Source organism: Hirundo rustica, chromosome 2 (genome assembly GCF_015227805.2).
Source record: "Hirundo rustica isolate bHirRus1 chromosome 2, bHirRus1.pri.v3, whole genome shotgun sequence".
In the NCBI taxonomy this organism is placed as follows: domain Eukaryota; kingdom Metazoa; phylum Chordata; class Aves; order Passeriformes; family Hirundinidae; genus Hirundo; species Hirundo rustica.
In genome coordinates, this window is record NC_053451.1 from 56795756 (window position 1) to 56819686 (window position 23931).

Genomic DNA, 23931 nt, shown 5'->3' on the forward strand with positions numbered 1-23931 from the left:
TTTTTTGAGGAAAAGAATTTCAAGGAAAGACATAAATGTTATCTTCAGAATCTAAATGTTGCCTTCAGGTATCCAATGGGAGATATAAGGAAGCCCCCTACCAGATGATTATTGTAACAGGAAAGTGATGAGAGGGAATGGACACAAATTGTGATGTGGGAAATCCCACTCGGATATTAGGGGAGAAAAAAAGACCCAGCCACAAAAACAAATCACAGTAATGTAGTCAAGCATTAGAGCAGGTTGCGCTTGGAGATATGCAAACCTGACAGTCTTGAGCAACCAGATCTGACTTGGTCACACCTAGAGCCGGGGATTGCACCAAGTGGCTGCCAGAGATGCCCCCCAGCCTATATTATTCTGTGCTTCTATGAATTCCGTTCTTTTTATGTAATTTTCTCTTTTCATCTAACTCTTAAATAAAGGAGAAGTGTTCTGTCTGTTCTCAGAACCTACTGGGTTTGCTTTCATTTACTTACGCAGATGAGAAATTGAAAGGTTGCTAAAGAAGGGATTCAGTGAACTGCAAAACCATATACTTCTCTCCGGAACCATGCATTTTATACATTTGGTTTATAATACCCAGTAGAAAACATGTGCTGAGAGCTCACTAATTTTATGAGCTGAGATATCTGTATCCATGAATAAGATTTATTTGCAGTGTTTTCCTCTCTTTTCTTTTAATGAACAAAACAAATAAAAATGTTTTGTGGTTGTTTGGAATATTAAAATATGCCTGCTTTCATACTGAAAATAAGGGCAAGTCTAATAAATGTAATTATTACCACTGATAGGTCTGCTTTCCCATATAAATACAAGCATCTCTTCTTGCTGTTTTAATAACCTACATCTTAGCGGATGCATGTCTTTTGCACAGTGTGCTTTTACGATACTTTTGCCCCAGAATATTTTCCTTGTAAAGTTATTAAAGTCAAGACTTTTAAAAGCTATTGTCAAAAACTGAGAATTAAAGCTGGTTCTGTTTGAAATATGATTATGTTTTATGCAATTTTTCAATGAAATAACACAAGTGTACTTTTTAAATTAAGAAGTTATTTCTCCTTGAAATATTTTTTTCCATTTTTGAGTAGAGAATTTATAAACTTTTTAAAAAGCTGCCACATGAAATGTATTATGAGCTGAAATTCTGGTCAATAAATTTGGCTTGATTTAGGGTGGTTAAACAGACTCTGTATGTCAGAATTCCTTATAGCATGGAAGAATGATCTCTTATTTAACACACAGTATATTTTATGGTATATTACAGCAAAGGATAGGATATGTTTATGGAATATATACATATAGAATATGAACACTAGGTCTTACATGGATGCTGTGTTTTAATTCATCTGGCAGCTAAGCCCCACACATCCCTTCACTCCCTCTCCTGGTGGCCTAGGGGAGAGAATAAGAAGGGTTAAAGTGAGAAAATCCTGGGCTGAGATAATGGCAGTTTAACAGGTAAAGCAAAAGCTGTGCACACAAGCAAACCCGAACAGGGAATCCATTCACCACTTCCCATGGACAAGCAGGTGTTCAGCCATCCCCAAGCAGGGCTCCATCACATGTACTGGTGACTTGGGAAGACAAAAGCCGTCACTCCAAACATTTCCTGCTTCCTCCTCCTTCCCCCAGCTTTACATGCTGATCATGACACCGGATGTTATGGGATATCCCTTTGGGGTCAGCTGTCCTGGCTGCGTCCCCTCCCAGCTCCTTGCGCACTCCCAGCCACTCTCTATTAGGGTCAGAGGCAGAAAGGACCCTGACTCAGTGTCAGCACTGCTCAGCTGTAGCAAACACATCCCTCTGTTACCAACAGTGTTCTCAGAACAAATTCACACCACAGCCCCCTACTAGCTACCGTGAAGAAAATGAACTCTATTCCAGCCAAAAACAGCTAAATGGACTTCAATATATCTGTTATGTAATAAAAGTCTGGATATAGGACAAACCTCTCTCATGAAGGAAAATAAGAAAGGGATGAAACTTCCTTGATTTGGTAGATCTGAGTGAGTTGCAATCATGGCAGACACTGCTTTTAGATATGAAAAAATCTGGAAAGTGAATGAGGGTGCAAAACTTTAAACTGCAAAGGAAATTTGCATTTTTTTCTAAAGCTAGTTATATCTCAATAAATGTTTTTGTCCTTCTGTGAAAAACAGAGTAGAAACTAGCACAAAACCAGGATAGTTTAACGTAAATACTATAGTTGTTTTTTGTTTTGTTTTGTTTTTTTTTGTGGTTTTGTTTGTTGTTGTTTTTTTTTTGTTTGTTTTGGTTTTTTTTTGCCTACTATATCATCTTATGGTTATTGTTGAAGCATCTGGCTCTATTACTAGTACTTTTTTCCTTTTCATTTGGGACAGGTCTTGCACAGTTCTGCCTTCTTGGGGAAAAGGAAAGAAGTCTTGTGAAAACTGATGTTTCTTGGAAGAAACATGTACAATAAAGACCAGCTGGATTTCATCAGTATTACTTAGCCAGCAAGGGCTGTTTATCAGTACAATATACAGATCACTGTAAGCTTATAAAAGACAATGAAATAGTTGTCACCAAATCAGTTAAGTTTCACTTTTATTTTCTGAACATTGGCTTTCTTGGCTACTGAATAAAGATTTTGAGGAATAAAGCTTTGACTTTACCAACCAAAATGTATTGTATAGTTTAATGGTAAGCAGCCAAGACTGTAATTTTTGAGAGACCAAAACAATTTGTCTTCTTACATGAAAGTTTCCTGAAGCATTTTCATGACAAAAAATCAATGTTTTACACACGCAGGTTACTCTCAGGCAAGGACTGCTTTAAATTGTATTTAATTTTAAATAGTTTTGCCACTACCTACTTGTTGAGCAAAAAATAGGCCCAATTAATTATTTTGCTAACAAAAAAAACAAACTAGTACCCTAAGTATCTATATGCTTTAATCTCCAAGAAACCATTGCAGAGAATGACAATATTCTCAAGATATTGTCGTTAATATAGATGATGATCGACACTTATTCATTAAGACATAATTGATTTCCAAAAGCAGTGGATTTAGATTCCCTTTGAAAGGCTTTTTTTTCCCCCTATTTCAATGAACAGCAAACTTCAGAAGAGATGCACATGTGCAAGCTTTTGGTTACACACAAGCAAATGTTCTGTGTGAATTTCAGTAATGCTTATAAGGATGTGTATGCCACCCGAAGAGGCAAGCATTGTACAAAAGTCAGCAGAGAGAATCTTTACACAGGAAGTGCAGACATAAAACAATACCTAGGAAAACACCATCTAATTTACTGCACAGTGTGGCTGGGAAATTGCTGTCGAGTAAGTGTCGAGTAAGCTTGCAATGCAGAGCTAAACCTTGCAGAAATGTGTGAAGAGCACTCAGATACAAAATCAAGATTAATATATCACTTCCATCCCTGTTTTGCTTGTCAGGCTCCTCTCCTTTCCCTTTTCTTTCTGCTATTTTACAAGAAACATCTGCTTTCTAGAGGATGGGGGAACTTCCCATCTATAGTGAATGTGAGGTTTTATCCACTTATTTGCTAATTCTGTGGATTTGATAAGCATCTCTCTATTATCTGCTCACTGGTTTTCTATAGAATTAAATTGACTCTACTGCTTGTTCTTCAGCTGCAGTGCAGGCTGGCAGCGTGTCCTCAGCACACAACTCTTTTTAGCACACCCATGGTTCAGGAGTACTCTTCCAAAACTATATGTGTATAGTGTATTTATATGGCTTCTGTCACATGCCATGGGATTCCTTCTGGGGTCCAACACTGTGGCTTTCAGGAGAAAGACAGCTACTGATTCTTTATTGTGGGGCCACAGTTTCATCACGGAGAGTGGCTGCTGTGGTGTTAGGAGCACTCAGCACACCTTGACTTGTTAGAGATGAGTGCCTCGTAACAAGAGACTACACTGCCGGAGAGCAAATTAGTGATTGATATAAAATGGAGACTTCTAGATTGTAATTGTGCTGGCAAGATATGAGACGAAGCTTAAAGTATAATTTTAACAGTATTTAATTAAGTGGAACAGTAGATTAAACACATATAGAAGAATTGCAAAGTATAAATGCTCATTTGGTAAGTTTCCTCTGCCATCAGGGACTGACTTGGAGATGGGGTGATTGATGTGAAGCTGGTTTAAAATGGCTCACTTTACAAACTAAATTTTAAATCTTTTCCAATTGTCCTCTTTAATGCAGGCAGGGAAAGGTGACTCATCTGTTCAGCACTGCATGGTTCACTGGGTGGGGAGAAAATGACATATTTTATCTGGTCACTGAGATCTTACGGTGTCATTTCACTTTGTGTCTAGCAATTATAGTGAATCACTTACCTGCCAAATTTAGTCTCTTGTTCTTTCAATGGAAGTATTATTACCTCTAGTTTGTATTTGTTTGAGTTGCCTGATGGCAGGTTTCTCTCAACACCTCAGTTGCTGACAAACTGTAATTAGGTATCCTCGTGCACGGTGCTAGATGAAGAAGTTGCAGGGAACCAGTGCAGTTCCTTTAGGTTTGTTTAATTAAATTTGTGGGCTGGATCCAAAAGATTTGGGGAGCCTGGCCTCCCTTGCTTTGTCAAGCTGTTTAAATCCCGTATCAATTATACCTCCTATTCCGGAAACAAACAGTGGAGCACACAAGCTTTGAATTTGTTTTGCATGACTCTTTATAGGAAGCAAACATAAAAGGAGCTTGTGTTCAGCCATAATACAATCATTGTTAATTTGAAGTGAATATTTATAACTTTCTTTTTATTATTAGTCTGACACTATGAGCAATTATAGCAATATTCAGCTAAATCTGCCCAGCCTGTGCCTGGTCAGAATTTTCTTTCCCTGTGTTTCTAATATATTTCTTACACAGTATTTTGTCCTTAATGCCTTTACAACTTGTTTATTGGAAACAGGTTTTTAATTATGTTTCAACAGTACTGGAGACCTGATTTAATGAGCAATTGTTAGATATACTAGGGAGACACATTCACCTGATTAATGTGATAGTTAACTGAGCAACAAAACTGCCTCATGAAGAAGCAGATGTACACAAAGCTGAAACGCTAAAAAAGTTTGAGGGAATGTGAAGAAAATATTTGAGGAGGGATAATTTAAAATAGGACACTGAGCAAGTTGGAGGCTAAGTATAAATATACAGTGTTGCTTGTGTGATTGGTTGGCTGGTTTACTAGTACATACATGTGTGCACACACATGCCCATATTTGTTAGGAGACAATTTATATAGACTTGACTGAAAGATACTGCATTGGGATGCTGGGATGTTCAAGAGCGGTAGAAAAAAAGTGAAGAGGACAGGACCTTCAAGCGTGTGCTGGAGATGAAACTGTGCTGCAGCCAACGCTTTAATGGCATGCAGTGTTGTTGTCCAGCTTCAGTGCTAATGTGTGCTTTTGGGAACAAGCCTGTTCTTTGAGAAACAGGTCTTTTCTCAGAGAGAGGAAGGTAAGAGAGAAGAAATATGACATTCTTTAGTTGTCAGAGCTCACACTGCAGTATTTCTTGTGTCACTGACTTGCTCCTTGCAGCGCACTTACGTGCTCAGTTTGGAAGCTTGTGGTCAGCTTAAAGGATCAGAATAACATGAACCTCACAGAATTATAGTACACAATAGTTCCACTCATGCATTTATTTCAATGTCATCTTCCCTCCTCTTTGTAAGCAGCATTTGCAAAGGAAGAAGACGCAGTGGTTGCCCAGTAGAAGCTCATGACTAGATCATCAGGTTTCATTCCTGCAGAGGGCTGTGGCGTCCGTGGAGAGAAGGGTCCATAAGGGTCCACAGAGTGGACACAAGGTACACTGAGGCCAAAAAGTGGTGCAGTAACAGACACAGGTGGAAAAGGAGAATTAAGTATGAAGGCTAGAGGAAACACTGCTCGCCTAGTTTCTCTCATGTAGTTCCCAACTTGGCTTGTATGATGGATATCACCTTACAAACCTGAAAATACAGAATGTTTCAAAGTCATGGTATATTATAAACCATCCCACTCACAAACTTACTGGACCTCTTATGGCCTAACATAACCCCTCAGGTTTCAAGTTAGGGCGGGTGGCTTTGTGTTCCTGCTCACTGATATACTAGTGAGGGTAGGAACATTTTTCCCCAAAGGAAAAGTGAGCTTTTTGTATGGGATGTTGTGTTCTTAGTCACATGATTTAAACAGATGAGAGCTGTATGGATTATAAAGCACTCACTCTGGGAAAATGAACTGACTTTCTGTGCAATTTCTCTGGGAGCACAGATTAGGGAGAAGGCTGATAAGATACTTTGCCAAGATCAAATCTAAGTGAAAGTGGGCTGGACATACTACTGCAATTATAAGAGAGTTGAAGAAAATAGAGGAAAATGAGGAGGCAATTAACATACACCTGTTTGGAAGAGGAAAATACTCCTACGAGTGTCAAACCCTCTGCCCCACTTTAACTGGTTCAGCTTGTCTCCATTGTGACATGTGACTTAGATGATTCTTTGCAAAACATTTTTACTTCCTTGCCTTGCTAACGTGATGGAAATATAAATTGCTTTACTTATGATTTGAATGCATCTTTCAAAGCCAGGAGGGTTGCTGGCTGGAGTGGAGAATGGATGGGTGGAGAATCAGAGTAAAATTCAGCATATGTGGATTAATTTCAAATTCCTGTCATAGCTTTGCTTTAGGAGATTTTTAGCAAATTTTAACTTCTGGGGTTTTTGTCTTTACCTCATTTTATTAATGTTGTATGAAAACAGGAGAGAATGATCCTAACATTCCACCCGTGCTGTCATGCCTTACCAGTGCTCCAACCCTCTCAGACCACACCAGCCCTCTGCTTAAGAAGTTTTTTTCTTTCCTGGCTTGAAAGGAAAGTTCCCAGTGATGCTTTGATTTGGGCTGTACTTGCCTTTTGTTATTTTCATATGGTGTGGTCTGTAGAGCTCTTGTGTGGAGGACCCATGGTGCTGCAGCCAGCAGGGTGGCTGTGCAGGGCAGCTCTGGGCACAGCAGAGCATCTTGTGGGAGCCTAAAACAGGTCACAGCTCAACAGACTGACTGGGCGTCTGCCTAATCTCTGCCTTTTCAGCAAATGCTTTAAACATAAATGTGTTCCAGAGTGTTTTGCTATAGTTGGGTGATCACCGAAATGTGCTGATGTGCTCTGCTAGATAAGGATCAGGATTTCTTTCTGGAAGAACTCATTACAGGACAGACACACTACCACTGCCTGTATTTTTAGGAAAGAGGCTTGACACTTTGCCATTCATGTGGCAGCCAAAGTAGACAAAAGCAGAACATACTTTTTAAATTGTTTCCTGGCATATAAGTAGAGATTATTTAGTGCTATAATCTGCATGTGTATTATATTTTAATGCTGTCAAACTAAACTATATGATGGCAACCACTCCTGCTAATCGTGCGTTCTTTCTTTTTCAAACCCAACAAAAGTCATCTGTTGAACTCAACACCGAGTTGTTGAGTCCAGTTTTTTGTTGTTTTATTATGTTTTGTTTGGTTGATTGGTTTGTTTTGGTTTTTTGTTTTGTTTGGTTTGGTTTAATTTTCCTTATTTAAAATGCAGTCACGGTAAGGGATTTGAGGTGGTGTGATCATGTGTTCCAATGCAGAGTGTTCTCCTATTTTTTATGAAGACCATCCTAAAAAACTGCTGATTTTTTTTTTTTTTAATAACAAATAATATGTTATACTGTCACCTTTGAAAACTTCAGGAGTTTAATTTAATTTAACAGCTGGCTATTTATATGTCTCTGAAGCTTGTCATAAATCTAACACGGTGCAGCTAATAAATCTCAACAGGAAAAGTGGTCAATCCAAATTGCATGCAGTCAGAACATCCCGGCCTGCATGTATCAACTTCTGTATAACCACATATGGAAAACTATCAAGCCTGGACTTCTAAAATGCCTGAGAAAGGACAGCTTTCAAAGCAAAAACAGCAGCCAAAGTTTGTAAAAACAACTGTCTAATTCATGTGTGTTTATACATACATGCATATATATATTTACAAACTGTGTATGTATTCATACCTGATACAGAAGTATGAATGTCAAAAGTGGTGCACAGTTCCCTTCTGAAAAACTGTCTGCCTTAACTGTTTACCCTCTTACCTCACCCGTGTCCTCAGACTAACCAGGCACGTTTGCAAAGCTCAACCCTTCACGAGCTCTCGCCTAAAGGAAAACTTGGCATGATTTCCTTCTTTGTAACTGGGGCCCTTTCACTAATTTCCTTGACATAGATATGGTCCTGAGGAGTCCTTTAAAGGGATTTAGATCCCTCCCTACCACTGTCATCCCTTGTGTTTTGTCCAGGTGCACACTCTGCGACTGCCTCAATAAAGTGGGTTTGTTTGTTATTTTTTTCTTCCCAGGACCCAAGTATTAACACTTCTGGTAGGAGGCATGTAGCAGAAATGTATTTGCCAAATGGCACTGCCTCTTTCTTTGGATTTGGGAAAGCATTTTGTGGAAATGGGAAAACCAAATGAATAGAGCCCGCCAGTTCCACACGCCTCCTGTCTGCGGGCATCCCCACCCTGGATACGTGGGCTGTGTTACTGACTCAGGGGAATGGGTTTAGAGGAGCCCTTTGTTGGAATATTGGCAGCACATCACTGGACTTGCTGTTGTTGCAGATGGAGCAACTTGCCGAACAGATGGGTTCTCAGTTTCCTCAAAGAAAGGGAAGGTACTTGATGTACCACGGTGGGAAAGAAGGGAGGGTATTCCAGGCAGATGGAAAGGCAAGAAAGTGCTTTTTTGGTGCACTTGGAGCCTAGCAATCTCCTTCTGGAAAACAAGCATAAGCACAGCACTCTCTGAGAGGGCAAAGGGACTGTAACAGGTGTGGAGGAAGTTATTTGCACGGAAGCAATGAAAAAGAAGGCTGAGACTAGGAAAAGCCAGAGTGAGCAATTGAGTAATATGTGTTAGGTTTGGGAAAGGGCTTCTGCCCTGCACCATCAGGGGTGCACTCTATTAAGGCACAGGATTAATGCCAGAAGAGCATAACTGGAAGAGAGACCTGATTAATATTTTAAGGTCTATTTTGTTGTGGAAGAGGCTAGAGATAAATGTCATCTGCCACTGTGAAGCCAGGAATCCTTATGTTTCTGCTGTGTGTGCATTGGTTTTGTGATGGCACAGTTTGTTCAGTGGCACTGCTCTGATACCGTGTTGCATCTTTTCTTCTGCTGTTCTTCCTCCCCATCTTGTTCTTACCTCACTTCCATCTTAATTGTTAGGGCAAGATCAGTCCTGTGCAGCACCCAAGAGCCTGTAAATCTGACTTGAAATTGTGTTACCTGATCCAATATTTACTTCTAAAATCTTCATGCAATTGCCAAACGCAACAGGCATAAAATGAAAGAAATGATCATATTTTGGCACTGTGTTAACTCTCTACAACTTTTCAGTCACTTCACACACACACACACCCCAGACTTAGCAGAAATATACTTTATCATTGTATCATTTATGATTTAATAACAATGGACTTCCATATTTATTTTTACCCCTTAGCTTAATTAGGTCATTTCAGCATCTTAGAATGCAGACATTAAAGCTGTTTAGCTATACTAAGGATACCAAAGGCCTTGGAAATACAGATTTTCTGGGAAATGAATGTGATAAAGGGCAAAAATATTATTTCCAAGTGTGATTCACTGCTGAAAGCAGCAAGGCAAAAATTATCACTTTCTTAAATAATGGCTTTGGCTTTTGTTCATAGTCAGGGTTGTGTCTACAGCAAAAGAAATGTCTAAAGTATTTTTCTGAAAAATAAAATTGCCTGGATTACATACCCACTTTTGCATCAATTGTGCTTGATTTTGCTGGACTGAATTATCAGGGAGGCTCTGAGATAAAATGAACAAGGAATCCCATCACTGAATTTTAGTATGAACATTTTTCAGATTGTTGTGTCTGGATCTCTGCCAGGTTTCAGCCCCATAATAAATTAAGTCCAACCCACACAAAGTAAGGAAATAAAAAAGAAAGGGAAACAACCCAACAACTTCTACAAGACAAAAGCACCAAGCATTTTTTATGGGGAAATAAGTGGACAAGAATAATTTATTGGAAAAGTAATTATCTAAAGAGAGAGTGGGTTCTTCTCTCTAATTGGAAATGATAACATTTTCCAGCCTTACTAAACACAGCCGAGGATCATCATTTTGCTTCACCAACCTGGTTAAATTAAAGCTGGGAAGTTGCTTTCTTCTAGTTTTATTTCTCCTGACGCCCAATACTGCAACTGAGCCCACTTCCCTTTCTCTATGGCAAAATCTAATCTGTCTGCCACATGACTTGTGAAAATCATGGCGGTGATGAGCCAGGGTCTGCCTTCTGCATTGGATGTCTGGCTTATTTTATCTCTAGTCACCCTCAGATAATAAATATTTCATATGTTAGACAGGTGAAAGGTTTCATTCAGCTGCAGATCTGCTTCCACAGCAACTGATTCTTCTCATCTGAACAGTTTAAATGTGTTGAAAACAGAGCTTGCTTTCTGCTTTTCTCCACTGTGGTTCTATGTGTAAGATATTATTTGTTTTCTCCCTCCTGTCCCTCCAACAAGCAGATACAGAAAAGCCGACAGCATTAGCAAGTAATTCTGAGCAATTTATAATCCAAACATATTCTCTCTTCCAGTCAAAATGGGATGAAAAATGCCATTTCATTTGACAAGCGTAGAGTAAATATCTAGAGATATGAAATTGCCCGGGTTAGCATCTATAAATACACTGTACACAAAAAATACATGCAACCATAGCACTACTTTATGCTTTACAGTATGTTTCTCCATTGCTACTGGGTGTTTCCTTAATACCATTGTGCACCGATTCAGTTAACAGAGTTGGGTTTGGTTCGGGGGCTTTTTGGAGGGTGGGGGAGTCAGTATCCCAGGTCTTCCTCTAAGAATGGTTTCCTTCTCTAAGAAAAGCTGCAAGCAAAAAGCTAAAGCGAAATGTCTGCAACCATATCTGATTTCTGCCAACGTTAGTGCTTGTGACAGATCTTCTGGAACCTGTCTGCTGCAACCTTTGCATCTTGCAGCAGAAGGAGCTCTTTGGAAGCAGAGCTTAGCTCATTCTTCCTCTGCATGTTTCCATGTGTAGTGAGCAGCTGCTGTCCCTCTTCCTCTCAAGCTATCCCCACATCTGGACTCTCTGACTCATGCTGTGCTCTGTGCCCAACTCCATTCCTCTTTCTGCATACATGGCTGGTGGCTTCGCAAAGCACTTCCCTTGCCTGCCTGCTGAGTCAATTGTGACTTGGTGCAGTGGTGAAATTTTGGTAGATGGGCTCCAAGTAAAGGGATTTTCCCTTTACTATCTCCTATCAGTCTCAGAGACATTTTTACTTGCATCTGACCATCTGTGTGGAAGCTTCCTTGATGCAGTTATGGCAGAATGGGGACATTATTTCATAAGGCACACAGCTGTCTTAGGAAATAAGTTAGAGAACACATCTCAGGGTGTGATTTAGGAGTTTTAGGTGTGATGGAGAACCATGCATAGGTGGTTTATTTGATCTCTCTGTCCTCTCCTTACATTTGCTGTATAGCTTTTTAGTGATTGTATTTGGGAGTTAGGAGGATGTTCTAGATCAGTTTGGAAAAACTGAAATGGCCTGATGCACAACTGCTATTTTGGGTCTAGGGGGAGATGGAAAATGGGTACAGCCTTTGACAGGTATCTTTGTGCCTGGTAGCTCTGTGGCAGATCCCCCTATTAGAAACAATGGAACTATACCTGACTTTGTAGCCTTCTCTCTTCTGTTTCCAGGCATATAGATTTTAGCCAGCAGGTCTCTGGTTAACCCCTCCTCACTGTTGTTTATTTCCTGCCACTCCGCAGACACACCACTGAGCATTAAGCATGTGAACTCAAAGACGTTCCCTCTCTCCTGTACAGTCTTAATAGCAAACAGTCACGAGCTGGGCTTCTCCAGGCAGAATTCCTACCTAAGAAACACAGGTTTCAGGAGTATGCCCTTTCTCTCACCCTTTTCAGATTGCATTAAAAGCATCCACTTCAAGAAACTACAACTGTGTTTATTCAAGCTTTGAATTTGGAAGTCATGCCGGGATCCCTGCCACGGCACGCTTGAACCGTGAAACCCAGGTCAGTTCCATTTTTTGGTTTTCACGTACTGGCTCTGCGCTGCAGCTGTTTGAGCTACCAGGTCTCTGTGGAAGCAATGCTTCTTTTAACATGCAGAAAACATCATATTTGATTTTATAACCTTACCTCTTGTTTTAGGTTTTGGGTTTTTTGTACTACTAAACAAAATGTCAGGGTGGCATGTCAGTGAACATAATGCATTCGAAAAAAATCATGCTGACAGGCTCGAAAACTAAATGCTCTCTTTTAAACCGGCAGGAACCGCTCTGATTTTCCTTCCTGCCCACCAGGCTATACTTGGACTTGAAACGACAGCTGTGCTTCATCTCCCTTTTTCTCTGTCACTGTGACTGCTGGCTATTGCACTATATAATGTGATCTTGGGTTGTGGGGTATGACCAGTTTCAATCAATATTCACTGAGGTTGACTTTTTGACTCAAAGGCTACTGACTCAATAGCCCATTAGTTTTGTTAGTGAATCAACCTTTTTTCTCTCTTCAAGCCTTCTGTGGTGATGAGGAGTTTGTGGGTTTTTCATATTGCTAGAGAGAAAGATGCTGGGTTGGCCATTACACTGAATGCAGCTGGAGGGGTGTTACTAGGTTTGCGTAAGGCACTTTCTGAAAAGGCTCTTTTTTTTAGTAATTCTAATCTAGATCTCAGACTCCAAATTCACCCAGAGTTTGCATTTCTGAAACTTCATGTGAGTAGTTTTCTACTGCAAGGTGGATTTGCAGAGAGAAAATCAAAGTTAACAAAATTTGGGACCTGCAATGTTTTTCTAATGTGCATTGAAAAACTCTGTTTGAAGGCACAGTACTGTTTTTCTGCTTATTGGAAAAACATCTGGAGGCAGCAGTGCTTTATGCAAGGAAATGTGTTGTTGTTTGACTTGTGGTTCTGCCTTCCCTTTAATTTATTTGCCCTGATCCCTAGTGATTGCATGCTTTGATGTTGCGAGAGTACTCTTGGAGTAAGTGTTCCTCTCAGTGAAAGTTACAGTGCTGTCCTTTTTAGTAATGTTTCCTACAATGGGTGAAAATAATCTGGAATACACCCAAACATGGGAATTTTATTACCATGAAACCTGCAATTAGAGCCATTGTCCCATTCAGTCACCAAATAAGAGTCCGGAAAGCAAATACCATGTCCAGCTTCACATCTTCTCTGGCTCCTCTGTGGTATGTTCAGTTTCTCTGCTTTTAAGCATGTTTCACTTCTTTCCAACTCTTTTCCTTTGTGCAGTTGTTCCTTGTCTAATTATTTTAGGTCAAGTCTGCAACAGCTGAACAGAATGCATTAAAGGTAAAGGTCTGTGATTTTCCTGTGGCAGAAAAATTTGTATAAAAAGATAAATACTTTTTGTATATTATATTTGTCTAAGACAATGGGAAGATAAGTTCTGAGTGGCTGGAAATGTTGTAACTGCACCATTAATGTTTAATTACTATTGGCAGCCAAGAAGTGCCTTTCTGGATTAACCAGACACTCAGCTTCTGAGATGTGCATAGGTGGCAGAAAGTGATAAAGCTAGTGAAACCGCACCTCTGGGAACATGTAATGGGATCTTTCCTGTGATATGCAAATTATGCTGCCAAGTTGCAGTATAAACAATTCATGGGAGATGTAGTGAGAGGTAGTTAAATAACTGGATCACATATCAAAGATAAAATCCATCGCTGGGAATGGAAAAATGTGTTAAAATAGTGATTTTGCTTTGAAAAATAAATAAATAATGAACAACAGCAACAACAACAAAAATCCTTGCCCAAAGCATATAGTAGCACTGAAGAGTAAATAGCAAATGATTTATCACAATTGTTGCAGTTCAGAGTAAACAAACATTCAGGAAATCAGTGTGCACAGAGTTTGTGAAAACGAAGACTTTTCCTAGTACAAGTAATCTAGCCAATTATGCTGCCTTTTCTTTTTTTTTTTTTTTTCTTTTTTTTTCTTTTTTTTTTCCCTTTTTTTTTTTTTAACTGAGAAAAAAAAGATTACTTCACAAATGTTAATTTGGTTTTTTTTAAAGCAGAAGATATGCACTGCTTACTTTTCAGCGATAAAGCCAATCCCGTCATTTCTATTCTAAGCATGAGCAAAGATCTCAGGCAGCCCAGCAAAACGTATTTCAGGGTCATATATAGCCCTAGATCAATGAGTGTGAGCAAACCATATTGACACCAGCAGAAGCTGAGCTCATGCCTTCAGCCTGAGTTTCTAATTTTTGTATTTTACCCTGTATGAGGAAAGGATTCCAGGTAATAACACTCTTCCAATAAATCAAAGATTACTCTTTCACAAATGGCACTGAAGCCTTCATTGATTCTCTGTCCAACTTCACTGTTCTTCCACAGAGGTCAATTCCTGTAGCACTTGTCTTCCCTCAGCCTTTTCCTGTATCTGCTATTCAGTTAGGATCTGATGTGGCTCAGTTGAAGCCCAGTGAGAAGCCTCTGTACCCCGCCTAGTAGGAGCTGCATCATGTACTGGAGTCCTAAGGAGCCAGCAGCAGAAAATTTAAGAAGGCAGCAGGGAATATTAAAGCATCATGAGTCAAGGGAACTATTTATGACCCATGACTATCTTTTGTTTTAATATGTAGCAGGAATGGTACTCTAGATAGAATTGTACAATCACAATAAACAGGTCCCACATTCAACAACTGCATTGAATTCTGTTCTGTGTTTAATCACCAACAGAAACTATGTCAGATGATCTTCCACCAGGAACAATATCTCCTAATTAACTCTAATTAAGGTATATTATAACTACAGGATATGAAACTAGATGGATCTGTCTCTTGACATTTCATATTTGGACTTTTTTTTTCTGTTAAGTCTCTTAATATGCTCCAATTAATGATAACAGAGGCCAGGCCATTCTCAGTGATGGATCTGCATTCATGAACCTTAGTACCAATGAGATGAGATGAAGCATGAATCTTTCCATCATTAAACTTCCCTTAGAAACATGAATGAATTCCAATTAAAATGAATTTACTAGCACAAATGTTGATTATGAGGAAGCTAAGGGTCAAAGCTTGATTGCTTTATCCTGTAAAGTGCAAAAGCCTGTGCCGGACATGACAGGAAAGTCGGGTGGCTTGTCTGCAGAGCCTTCAGAAGTTCTGTAGCCATTAATAGCAGGTATGGCATCTCTTTTCATTCACTGAGAAGTCATACAAAACTGTTTTGTTCAGGCCCCATTTGAACAAGCAGATTTTTAATTTTAGTACCCCACAAAGGTTTTATCATCTAGAAAATTATTGCTTCTCTCTCTGAGCTGTGGCAGATACCCAGTCTTCACCAACTGATAAGCGTTTGGAGACCTAATGAGTAGTAAACCTGAGGTACAGTCATTGTATAGATAGCTTAACAATTAAGATGTTTTAACTATTCCTAAATGAAAGGAAATTGCCATCTTTATAGAGAGAATTTCCTAGCTCAGGCATTTCTGGCCGTGTAATTACAGCCACTAAATATGCTGCTTCCTTGCCCCTAGCCACAGTTGTCCTGAAGAAGATTAACAACCTAGGATTTCTATCCAGGCTGAAATCTTGTTTGTACCCTGAAATATGGACCCTGAAATAACATGACAGTGCACTACAACTCCATCTGGTGACTCCTCCCAAACTCAGTGATGCTTCACTGTGCGCCAGTGATGCACTGTGCAGTATCACCAATCCATGGGACTCATGATGAGTATAGATATTTATCTGAATTAATTCATAAGATGTCATAGAGCATATGCAATCAGAAGTTCTTGCAAAAAACACTGGGGCAAAAAAAAAGATGAAAAGCCTATTTCCCATGCTATTCCACTGAGCAACTCTATTATGATCAGGACTTAATTTAAGTGATCTACTGTATTTGTGATTGCACAATATAACAGTGTTCCTGGGATTGTTATTTCATTCTGTCATTTATTTTTAGCTGCCTCAGTTCTCTGCAACTTCTTAAAGAAAATATTTCTTAGATTTATTTGGACTGTGTTCCCAAGCACAATTGTAATTCACTTTATCTGATTGAAAAATTGCACGATTACAAACTTCTAGTTTTCTTTTAAGATACCAGTAAACATTTTGGGGTTTTTGAGTCTCATATTTTGCTTGCATCTTATGTGCCCACACTTGCTTGATCACATGCAGGAAGTACTTTTGTACGCTGGTGGCATGCATGACTACGAAAGGAGCTGTAGATAGAACAAGATGAGATACAGGCTGTAATTTACACCTGACAGTGTGAATTTCATTGCAAGTGCTTTTAAAGGAAACTTGTTATTTTCTCCAAATTCAGATATACAGTGTTGCCATAGGAAATTGTGATAATTGATTTTTTTGTTTGTTTTGTTTGTCCCACTCTGCTTTAGTTTTGAGTTTTATGGGGAAGGAATATTCCTCGACCTAATGCAATCCTGTGTTATCTGCAGGCCCAGGTCACGGTCCTGTGATGCTGGACATACCCCATAAGCAGAAAACAGCCTGACTAGGCAAGTTTAATAAAGTCTGGGATAAAGAAAGTATAATTACACCATTTCATGGGTGGGGGATCAAGGTATAGATGGTTTAAATTACTTGCCAAAGGTGTGCTGCAGAGCTATATGAGGAGCAGGAATTTCCTGGATCCCTGTCAAGTTTCTTTTTCATTTCTAGAGAACTAAAGACCCATATTTGTTTTGGCTGAATTGTAATTTGGATAGTTTGGAAGACGTTTGGAGGCAGAAGGGCTCTACTAAGTCTTTCCCACCAAAAGAAATATTAGTAGGCAATTAAAAGGGTAACAAATGGGACCAATTCAAAATGCTCTACTTGCCGTTGCTCTGAGCTTCAGGCAAGAAAGTACCTAGAGGTCATTAAACCTGACCACTTATATATCAGAGGCCACTAGTGTCACTCAGGCACTCCTAAATTAAACCATATATTTTAGACAGAAATATAGTGGCCTCACAAAGCATTTTTCCATTCAGACCATAAATTTAAAGGACAGGGCTTTGTCCTCTACATGTATCCGCTTTGCACTTCCTGTAATATCACCTGGGTAAACGAGGGCAGTTAATACTCCTGTCAGTTTAATCTCTTGCATCATCGCCATTATTTTGATTAATTTGATACCTCAGAGCTCTAAAGAACAAAGAAACCATTAACAGCATGAGCAGAGGTGGTGCCAAAGAGGGCTGGACACTGACCCTGGCACCCCGTTCTCCTCCTGTGTACCAGAAGAACACTGGGCTGCTGTAGGGAGGGCCGTGGGTGGGGGCCATCAAGCTGCACTGGGGGAGCTGATGGAAACTGCTGCACCCCGGAGCCCTCTACATGGGCCGTGTCCTCTGCATGTTCAAGGGCTAAGTCAAGATTGACTCCAAGAGAGCATGGTACATAAATTTTCTGGATGACAATATAAACAAACAAGTCAAAAGCCATGAGATACCATATTCATAGCTACAGGCCAAATGCTTTATTCATAATGTTGCACTGAAAGTATTAACATTGCATTTGTTTAAAAAGTAACTAGGAGGCCATTTGTGACCCTTATAATACACATGTGGAGCAGTTCTCTGCTGGTTTACACTGGTTATGTTCTGCTTTATATTTTCCAGAGGGTCAATTTGCAAGGATCTTTACTGCTATTTATGAATATAAGTAACTAATTTACCGAAGTTTCACAAAGTGGCTTCATGGCTTCCGCTTCGTGGTTAAAGGGTCCGCAAATCTTTTGGTCTTATTGTTGACTTTGGGTTGTTCCCAATTTCATCTTGAAGTCTAGAAATCCTGTATTACAGTAAATACATTATTCTTGTTATTGCCTTTGTTATTATAAAATATTTATATAGTGCAGTAAATTGACATTGTACTTTACCAACACAGATAAAGGCAAATTCTCTGCCCCGAAGAGCTTATAATTCAAATAAGAAAAGACAAACAAAGGTACAACACTTCAGAAAATGGTGGATGAGGGGATTATAAACTATGTGAAAGAGGTGGAAGGAATGAGGAGAGAGAAGGATGCTGTGATCACAGTGGCACCTTAAAAGCCTCAAATGGGATGAAAGCCTGGCTGCACAAGGGGCTATGCAGAAGCCTGCCAAGGAGGTGGCCTTGTCTCTGTGTCTTGGAGCAGTGCTGCCTCGCTGATATCCCTGCCTGGAGGGCGCCTGGCTAAAGCCAGCATCAGTCCAATTACAGCACTAGGAATGCCACATTTCCAGTAGGTTTTAGCCCTGCATGGGGGAAAATCCGCATGATTTCTTGCCCTGAAGAACTGTAACTGAAATTGAAGAAAAGAAATGTGCATACAAGAAGACAGGGAAAGGGGAGAGGAAGGATTGTTGTCTCAGTAAAGGTACCGCAGGACCACCTGGAGGGAGGGAGGGAGGGAGGGCTTTTAGCATCATTATATTCACCCTGATCTGCAGCTCTAGCCTCTTCCATCCTGACCCCCTGACAGCTAGTTATAAGGCAGAAACATCAAAATGAATTTTTCTGCCTGATCATAGTTGATGCACGCATAGTAGCTGCTGTTTTCCTGATCTGACCTCATGTTAACTGTGGAATTGCTTCTCCCTCAGTGCCCACAGTGTATGTGATAATCCTAAATTTATGTAACTTGCTAATGATCCCATAAACAACTGTTTAGAAAACAGGCAAAATTCCTGTCTCTGCTTAGCAACTTAATTCAACCTCTGAGGAAAGCTAATGAGTATGCAGTAGCACAAAGACCCTGGAAGCTCTGCTTCATCTGGTTGGAGGTGGAAAATATTCATAGCTTCTCTCATTTATCTATGGCAAACTACCTCGTAAATCAGGAAGGACAGAGGGAAACTCCCTGGTAGCTGCCCTCACTTCTGGTTCAAAAGTGGATGCTGTCCCCAAATATGGCAGGAATGATGAAGGAAGCCGGGACCAGCCTTGGCGGGGCTGGTGGGCAGAAACAGGGGACTGTGGTAGCCAAGAGGTGTGTGTGTGATTTACACTGATCTTTGAAATGGGAGTTACAAGGATCAAGAAAGTTAAGTGTCTGGTAAAGAAATGGGGTGAGGAGATGGGATTCATCATTTGGAGGTAGGAAGAAAAAGTCCAGGATGAATTTTCTCTCCAGAGAAAAGGCAGAGATATAGGGCATCACAGTTGTTGGAAATGTGTTAGAGTGGGCAGCTCCTGCTGTCAAACATTAATAGAAATGTGTTGGCATATTCACTGGGGATGGGCAGAAAAACAATCAGAAAGACAACCATCTCTCTCTCTAATTTGTATGTACCTATATCTGGGGACATTCTCATGAGCTATTGCAAACGGAGTCGTGCTTTCTGTTCTCCTGCAGCTCACTGTGTCAGAGTTATCAGGCAAAGGACGGGAGTGGGAGCCAAGTCCCTCAGGACTGAATGTCTTGCTGGGATTCATATGGCACACAGGTAGCAGAGTGACAATTGAGCTCCCAAAGCACAGTTTGCTCAGCCCAGCTCATCTCATCCCATGGGTGTCTGACAAAACAGATGTTCATATCCAAAACTGCAGTGTAGACTTACAGCCAGGGGAGTGAAATGTGAACCTCCAAGGTGAGCTTCACTGCTTGGCAAGGTAGGTGTCTGAAACAGGCTGCCAGACGTATCTGGTTGTCCTCATTGGCAATGACAACAACAAGAAAGCTCAAGCATAGATGTCTTCGTTGGCAGAATTTAGGTGAGGTGAATCCTTTCCTCCCCTAATTCAACAGGACACTGTAACAAACAGTAGCATCTAGACTGTGAAGAGAGATTTGGATGAGAGAATGGCCCATGGTGGATTAAGGCAAGAAATGCCCCTTTTTGTAGGGGGAGTGTGGAATCAATGGATGGAAACAAAATAATGCTAAGAAAAAATATTATGATGTAAATGGAGAAGAGGAGGTGTACTAAGAGGGAAGGAAGGATTGCAAGATAAATGAGCCCAGAGAGCACACTGGCAATTGTAGAGAGCTTGTAGCTGGAGAAAATGTCCTGAGTGTGATGTGCTAGAAGGGGATGGCAGCTTTCAGAGTGAGGACAGATGTAAGCTGATAGAAGAGATAGTGGGTTTTTCTCTTAAGCAAAATTTATTGCCAGAAACCTTGAATTAAAACAAACAAAACAAACCTAAATCTCTTTTCCAGATTTTCACTAAACAGCCATCACTGAGACAATACTTGATGGTATTGCATAAAATTTTGATCAAAATGACTTTAGATTGCTTTAATATTCTGCAAAAAGTGCTCTGCAGATCACCCTTGCACTTAACCAAGGACACTTGGTTATGTCACCTCTTGCCATAATTTCACCTAGTGATAAAAGTGTATTTTAAAACTATGAAAATAATTTGACTGACAGGTTTGGGGTTCTATCCCCCAATGAATGTCTGCCTGAAAAGACAGGCTGCCTTAATTCCAGTTCAATTATACAGACTTTGAAGGAGAAGAAAAATTATACTGAATGCATTTTAGAAACTTCTAAAAAGTTACTTAAAATAGACTTTCTATACATAATGTTACCATGTGAAATTCAGCTGTATCCTGGTCTTCTGGGACTAGGGGACAGCAGTCTGTGTTCATTTGGAAATTCAATAGCAAGGCACCCCTGCCTCTGATGGTCTGTATGATACAGTCCCTGGGGCTCTGCCACAGACGGCTTACCCATCAAGCTGTTCATTTTTTCAAGTGACATGGGAATGATTTCGCTTTAGGTTAGCCAGGAAGTTAAAATACTCTTTCTCAAAATCTGTCCCAGCTTGCTTTGGTCTCCTTTTTTTTCCTTTTGTCTTACTTTTTCTTTAAAAACACTCAACCAAAAAACCCTTTGTATCTTGTATCTTGGCTACTTGATGAAGGTTTAGTAAACATGAAGCAAGAACATTGTGTATGGTACAGTGAGTGAGAGAAGATATTTGATAGGTATGGTGCATTTATATAGGTATTCTCTCAAGGCCAAAAAGATAAGAAATAGCATGATAACCCCTATGACTGTCCCAGCTACTTTATGGCATCAAGGAGGTATTCCAGCACCTCTCATTTCAGTATTCAGCCTTTCAATGAAGTTGCTGAAGTGTCTTTGTTCAAAATCTTCTTCAAATGCTTCCCCTTTTGTCTGAAATATGGTGGTGTGGGATGTCATGGTCCTAAAATAATCACTGGCCTTTAGTAGAGAGTAGTGTGATTAAAGGCTTGCTATTAAAATACTGCTGTAAATAATTAAAACATTTCAGAATATTTTGTGGTTGTTAAATATAAATGAAGTTAAAATGCAGCATTTAAAGAAAGGATTGTCCTAATTTAGTCAGTAAGTCACTGTTCTTTTAAATGGGAAGCAAGTGAGTCACAATTGCAAGCCATCTTGGCAGGGTAAAAAACAGAGATGCAATCATCAATTCACAACAGTGTTTTGTGTTCAAGGAATAATCAGACCTGTTTTTATCAAGACTGTGCTGCATTGCTAGCCAGTAACATGGCTTTTTTTTTTCCTGTTCCAGATGATTTTGGAACTGCATTCGCTTTTTCAGTAAGTAAGCTAGACTTCTATAATGCTTTGCTTAATGTGCCTCCAGATTCTGTTATTTATAGACTTCAGCATAATCAGACTGCAGCTGCTAAAATACATGCAAAACAAAAAGCGCATTTGTAACCTGTTAAGGTTTTGCTCTGAGATGCCAGTGAATTCTGGGACTTACCATGAAAGTATTACTGAGTGACCTTTCAAGGAACATCACCAGAGAATACCTGTTTATCTTGGAGACCTTTGTTTTATTTTTCTTTCTCTGTTGAAATCTTGCAATGTTCTGCTTTCCAAGGGAATTCTGGCCTTTGTGTGTACCATGTGTTATCTTCAAGAAGTGCTGGGACAGCAGGTTTAAGTAATGCAGCATCTTAAATGAGCAGCTCTTCCAGAAATATATTTTGTACAAAATTGTATTTGTTGAATATAGAGGGATTGTGATTTTTCTCTAAGTTTCAGTCTTTGTTTTAATCCTTATCAATATGGACATTAACTGTTTAATTTACTCATTAACTGTCTTTTTCAGGGAAAATTGGTGGAAAGGATCCCTTGCAGTGATGGGAAAACCTACACATTCGGTCCATGTAGTTAAAAGTGAAAGGTCCTAATGCACCAGCACATACTTTAGGAGTTTATAGGATTACAATGCCGAGTTTTAGTGGCATAATACAGAATGAAAAAAGGCGTTCTAAATCATTCATAAGACAAAAAACTGGAAAGATTGTGTGAGTGAACACAAAACTGGAGCTCCTATTTAGGCTCTAAGGGAGCTTATCTTCCCTAGCTTGTGCCTAATTAAACTGTTTTCTTAAGGAAAGTGCAGGTTCCTGCAGAATTAATCTTTGCTTTCAAGGGCTTCCTGTAAGAATGAGATGTGGCAGAAAAATCCACATAAACAGGGTGACTCTGGAGATGCTGGAAACCAACTGGTCTTTGCAATCAAGTTGCAGGGAGGTGAAGCATGCAGTAGATGCTTAAGTTAGGATTGCCTCCCAGAAAAAAAATGCTTTGTTCCAAAAAACTTTGGTACCTGGTGTAATTTTTTATTTGCTGTAGTAAATGCCATTTTTGCAAATTGTTACAAGAAACATGTTTTCCTTCAATTAGTTTAGAATTTCTGAATTTAAGTGATGTTTTCTAGATGTTAGCGTACCGTTAACCAAGCAAAACAATGCCTCTTCTTGTAACACTGCATATGCAATACTATAAAAAGTATTTTTAAAACTCATCTTTGGAATCACATTGGAGATGCTCTTCTTTTTTCATGTAACCCAGGTAGGATGGCTATGGCACAAAACTGTCATTTTCATTGTTGCTACTCCTATCTTTCTTCTTCATCGTTAAGATGGTCAGAAAGAAATGAACAGTGACTTACAGCATATCCTTGTCTAGCTTTCCTTTCTGTTTCTCCCTTCTTTAATGGGAGTCCTGTATGCAGCCAGAGAAACAAAAACACTGGGAAGAACCAGTACAAAATGCTTGATATATTTTAGAAGACAGCTGGAGGTAGCCTGATAAATGACCTGTACTTTGGCAGGTCAGGTGGAATGTGACCAACCTAATGACCACTATCCTGTGAATCACAGTGAATAGTAACAAACACTTTGAAATTGCTGTTCTTTTAAGAACTGGAAAACTCACCTAGTTGTAACAGTACACAAGATTCCACATTGCTCCTTCCCATCTGTGTTTCCTCAAGAGTCAGCACCAATAGAATTTAATAACTTTATGACTTGTACTCCCAGGTTTCAAAAGGTTGATGCCATCAGTCTTTTCCTTGAAGGATTTAGTGGTCACAAAAATTAGCCAAAGAGCTGAAATGACTGAAAGTCACTCAGCAGGTCAGTGTCAGAGCTGGGCAGAGAACCTCCTCCTTGCATCTCAGGGCTGGTTGCTGACCAGGCACTCCACCGAGCCTCGTTACAGTGGTGCATTTAATCAGCTTCACTCTGTGTTGTAACTCATTGTGGTGTTATGGATATCTAAAGGGTAGGATTTTAACCTCACAATCTGCTGTTATTGAATTAGTTTTATGTTGTGTTAATTTCTTTGTCTCATGGCATTCATTGCCTGTGATAATTGATGCACAATATATAACCAACTTCTGAATTCATTTGGGTAACTGCATTTAATTGCCTGGTATAAAATATGTGCACTAAGTACAATCTGCTGTGACTGCTATGACTGAGAAGTGCTCATTGGTATGGACTTGAGGGCGCTTTATCTTCCTGACAACCTGTCTGAGGGAAGCCTAAATGTCTCTTGCGATTCATTGTCCAAGGTACTTGCA

The 23931-nt window shown here is 39.7% G+C and overlaps 1 protein-coding gene across 10 annotated transcripts in view; it reads left to right on the forward strand.

Annotated features, from left to right (window-relative positions):
• The window catches only part of ENOX1 (ecto-NOX disulfide-thiol exchanger 1), a 357513-nt gene that overhangs the window by 195426 nt on the left and 138156 nt on the right, over positions 1-23931 (forward strand). For 5 of the 10 annotated variants that reach the window (XM_040055201.2, XM_040055203.2, XM_058419294.1 and 2 more), the window contains one exon: positions 12032-12142. The exons of 3 other annotated variants lie outside the window; for them this stretch is intronic. The gene's annotated coding sequence lies outside the window, so the exon portion shown is untranslated. Of the gene's footprint in view, positions 1-12031; positions 12143-21618; positions 21648-23931 lie in introns of all 10 variants that reach the window. 2 more of the 10 variants (XM_040055207.2, XM_058419295.1) reach the window with 2 other exon arrangements.